At 44.2% G+C, this 5,000-nt stretch overlaps 1 protein-coding gene across 1 annotated transcript in view; it reads left to right on the top strand.

The window, feature by feature from the left end:
• LOC122261021 (uncharacterized) overlaps positions 1–5,000 on the top strand; it is a 14,501-nt gene that overhangs the window by 4,556 nt on the left and 4,945 nt on the right. The window lies entirely within an intron of this gene.

The raw sequence follows: 5,000 nt of genomic DNA, 5'->3' as shown, positions 1-5,000 counted from the left end.
TCTTAGCAGCTCCTCCCCATGTCAGAGGAGCATACTCCATCACAGACCGGATCTGCGATTTGTAAAGAACCTCTCTTCCTCTTACATCAAGAAGCCATGAAATACGTCTCAGGGACGCAAGTTTCCTTGATGCTTTCCTCACGATGTTTTCAATGTGTGTTTTGAAGGTGAGTCCTCTTTTACCGTAGGTAACACCAAGTATTTCTACTTCATCTTCAGGTCGTAGTAATTTACCATCGAAGTATAGTTTGATGGTGGGTTGGGGGGTTCTGGTAACTACCATGAGGTGAGTCTTGTTTGGTGCAAACTTGACCTGCCACCTGTGACCCCAAGTTAGGATGTTCTTCAGTTTAGTATTTATGTGTGTTGCTGTCATTTCCTCATCTTCGGCATTGTAGGTAACCGACAGTGTGATGTCGTCAGCAGAAACAACGCTTGTGTTTCAGGCACTAGAAGCAGCAAGTCATTTATAAATACATTCCACATGAGGGGTCCCCAGAACACTGCCCTGTGGTACGCCTGCCTTGATAGCATGCTGTGTTGATTTCTTGCCATTCAAGACGACACTCAGGTACCTATTGGTAAGATAGTCCGTGAAGAGGTTGAGAATTGGTCCACCCACACCAATTCCACATAATTTCTCAATCAAGGCATCATGCCACACTCGATCGAAGGCTCCCTCGATATCCAGAGCTATCACAGCAGTGCATTGGTTATGGTCAAGGGCAGTGCTCCAGGTAGAAGACGTGAGCAGATGGAGATCAACAGCTGAGTGGTTTCTTCTGAATCCAAACTGTCTCGAGCACATCAGTGAGTGTTTGTTGAGATGTCCTGTTAGACGTGAACCAATTATTTTCTCTAGAACTTTACTGACAGCAGAGAGTAGTGCTACAGGACGATAATTTTTGGTTTCTGCTTTATTTCCTTTCTTGTGAATGGGCACGATGTTGCTGACCTTCCATTTCGATGGCCATTTTTGCTGTTGTATGCAATTATTAAACAACAGAGCAAGTGGTTTGGATAACTGTCTAGCACATCTTTTAAGTAAGCGTGGACTTATTTCGTCTGGCCCCACAGCTTTTGTCTCAATGAGGTCCTTCAGAATTCTTTCGACTTCTGTCTTTGTTGTCTTTATGTTGGTCAGTTTTTCCACTGTCATTATTGGTAGCATCGGAGATGGTCTGGCAGGTTCTGCCACAGACATTTTCTGTGCAAAGTGATGTGCCAATACCTCTACTTTTTGCTGAGTAGTGAGTGCCATAGTGCCATTTTCTGTGGCCAAGGGTGGAATAGCTCCTTCCCTGATTTCTCCTTGTTTTTGTTTGACAATATTCCACCATTGTTTACCACCAATTTGGCCAGACTTTAGCTTATTTTTGGTGTCTTTTTCCCATTGTTGTATGGCCCATTTCTGGATGGATGCCATTTGAGCCGCAGCCTGTCTATGGATATGTTTGTTATAGACTGTAGGGTTACGTTTTAAATTGAGCCATGCCTTGTACTTAGCATCAGATGCCATGCGGCACCTGGGCCCAAACCATGGCTGATCAGAGGGATAGGAAATATGGTCAACATGTGGTACGCACTGTCTCTGGATCTCAAGTAGGGTTGCTGTAAATTGTTCCACTTGCTGATCGACATCACCTCTGAGAATGTCCTCCCAGGATATGTGCGTCAAGGTGTTCCTGATCATTCCCCAATCAGCAGATTCCCATTTCCACATAGTACGGCTATAGTGCTCCTCACGAAAAAGTGCAAAAGAAATTGTTGTGAGTACGGCAATGTGGTCTGAAGTGCCTACAAAACCAAGTGGGGAGCAGCAAACTGTGTCTTCAGGGAAGTTAGTCACAACTGGATCAAGTGAGGAACCAGAACTATGTGTAGCAAAACTAACGTGGTTGTTGAGATCATACAATGCTAACATATCATCAAAGTTAGCTTGAATGATATGCTGATTGAGATCACCAACTATTATTATATTTTCACAGTGACTGCTCAGTAATAGATTATCAAGGTGGTTTACCAGGAAATCAACAATTAGCGTTCCCTGGGACAGGGTCTGTAACGCCCACAACAAAGGGTACCTTTGCCTTTGCTATCTATCAGTTTCCACAGGATAAGTTCCAAGTTGTCTGGAACAGGGTAATCAACAAATTGGATTGGTGTCAAGTTCTTGTGGCATAGTGCTTCTCCGCCTCCATTTGTGTTACGGTCCTTTCTGATCCATGATGAGTAACCAGGCACTTTGTCATCTAGAAAGGTTTCAGATATGAATATTATGTCTGCTTTGTGTTTTAAAATAAACAGATGTGTTGGTTCCGCCACATTGGTATGGAACCCTTTAATATTGGCAGACACTATTCTTATTTCTTTAGAAAAGCATTTGCGGTTGTGATATTTGCTGTGCTTGCGGTTGTGGTAGTGCTTGGTGGGCACCATAATTGGAGGGCACTGCATATTGTCGGAAAAGAACTTGATTATGCAGTGGTGGATAGGCTGTAGGTTGCGGTACCAAAAACTGTTGGTGCGCAATACTTTGTTGGTGCCAGTGAGCACGCTGTGCAGCTGTTAGGCTCTCTTGACTAGACTGCCTCACAGCCTGAATCAGCTCCTGCTGTCTCTGATCAGCCAGACGATGTCTGCAATTTTGTGTGGTATGATAATGACCCTTGCAGTAGTCACACACACTTGATTTCTGGGCAATCGTTTCCGGAATGTCCTTGGCGGTGGCACACTGGACATTTGTTGGTAGGCACGAAGTTTCTTTTGCGTGAGCTACCATGGAGTGTTGGCCTTTCTTTTAATTTTTGTTGAGTTTGCTGGCCACCTCCTTGGTTCTTATTAATTGCAGGATGGTGCACAAATTGACTTCTGCGTTCCTGTCCTTGCTTTCGTTGACCTTGGTATGATTGGCTGCTTTCTAACAGTGCGCCAGGTTTCGTTGATGTCTTTGTTAGCTTCCGATTTTTAGTTTGTTGGTCCGCCCACCATATATACGTTTCGTCACTTTCCTCCACTTGTTTCTCCCACTCTTCATCTATTTTGTTCGAGCGGGCAGTGCAGGCAATTGAGCGTTGGTGCGGCTCCTCAGTGTTGGCTTGTGTGGCCACCAGGGTGTCAATAACCTCCAGCACATCCACTATCAAGCTCCTTCTTTCTGGCAGACCGGTGATTATTCTCTTAAAATTATTTAACTGGCTTTTTGTTGCTGCTAGGTCACTGCGAAGTTTCCTGACTAAGTCTGCAAGAGCGTTTATTGGCAGGTCTTCTAGGCTATCCTCTTCGCTAGAGGCTTCAGGAGTAGGCTGGTCTGCTTCATTTCCCTCAGCATAAAACCTTATTGGATCTGTGATCCCTTGATGTGCCCTTAGCTCGCCTGTCTTCTCACAGTTGTATTCCTCTTCTTCCCCAAGACAGCTGTTATGGCAGTAATTCTGACACTCTGTCACTATACACTTCCTGTCTGTTCTTGTTAGCACTTTCCTGCCACAGACTGAGCACCACAAATTCGGTCTATAGCCAGGACGTCCTCCAGGTCGTTCAATTCTCCGATGGTGGCACCTCTCGGGAACCATCTCGCGCAGACAAACAATGACAGTGATGTGACGGATGCTAGGGCTGTAGTGGGACACGTAAGTCCGCTAAACGAGGTTATTCAGCACCTTGGTTTGACCTACCTATCGTGTACCTAGAATTAGCTGGAGTGGCAGGAAGAGAGCCTGCCTATAGTCCCTAGCTACTCCCTAAAAGAAATCGAAGCGAGATGTGATAGGAAAGTGTGCCTCACCTTGCCCAGTTGGCTCGTATCCATCTGATGGACCCCCTTGAGGTTATACCCGCGGGGTTCACTATACCAACTTATGGGCTAAAGGGTCTCTTCGGCAAGTACAAACTACAGAGTAAGAACATTAATTTCGCATATAGTGAAAGTACAAACAGTACAAATTACATTGAATAAGGTAAGAGTTAAACAATACAAACGGTACAAAGTATGATGCAATTAAAACACTTACACGTACAAACAATACAAACTGCAAATAAAATGCGTGTAAAAGAGTGAAGAAATCAAACAATAAAAAGTCCAATATAAAATACAGTAAAAGTAATATTACACAAAAGTGTAGAAAGATAAAGTAAGTAGGTCACCCTAGCGATTTTTTCCGATTCTTAATAACCGTTAAGAATCGCAATGGCAGTTAGGGTAGTTGGAGAGAGGGAGGGAGAAGTCACCGAGCCGTGTAAACATCCCCGGCAATCAGCTAGCCACCAAACATTGATATTTGTGATTTTATTGGTTAACTGCAACTATATTTTAATTGATATTGTTATTATGATATTCCCAGTATATTCATTGAAGAGTATACCAAAGATCATGCGAAAACTATAGCATGAACAGTGAGAATTATGCAAAAAATTACAGAGCTCCGGTCAGTAGGTCCGTATGCTATCGTTCTCTCTCTCTCTCTCTCTCTCTCTCTCTCTCTCTCTCTCTCTCTCTCTCTCTCTCTCTCTCTCTCTCTCTCTCTCTCTCTCTCTCTCTCTCTCTCTCTCCTCTCTCTCTCTTTCTCTCTCTCTCTCTCTCTCTCTCTCTCTCTTCTCTCTTCTCTCCTCTCTCTTCTCTCCTCTCTCTCTCTCTCTCTCTCTCTCTCTCTCTCTCTCTCTCTCTCTCTCTCTCTCTCTCTCTCTCTCCTCTCTCTCTCCTCTCTCTCTCTCTCTCTCTCTCTCTCTCTCTCTCTCTCTCTCTCTCTCTCTCTCTCTCTCTCTCTCTCTCTTCTCTCTCTCTCTCTTTCTCTCTCTCTCTCTCTCTCTCTCTCTCTCTCTCTCTCTCTCTCTCTCTCTCTCTCTCTCGTTCTCGTATATGTATTTGTCTGTATCTGTATGCGTGTGTGTGTGTGTGAATACATATCTATGGACACATGCTATATATATATACAGTGTCTCCTACTAAATGAATAAAGAATTATCTCCCCCTCTCCTTTCTCCCCTTTCCCGTCCCCCTC

Source organism: Penaeus japonicus, unplaced genomic scaffold (genome assembly GCF_977035675.1).
Source record: "Penaeus japonicus unplaced genomic scaffold, GWHDUDI00000001_assembly GWHDUDI00000022, whole genome shotgun sequence".
Taxonomy (NCBI): domain Eukaryota; kingdom Metazoa; phylum Arthropoda; class Malacostraca; order Decapoda; family Penaeidae; genus Penaeus; species Penaeus japonicus.
Note: the sequence above shows the minus strand (reverse complement) of the source record. Positions and strands in the feature narration are given on the sequence as shown.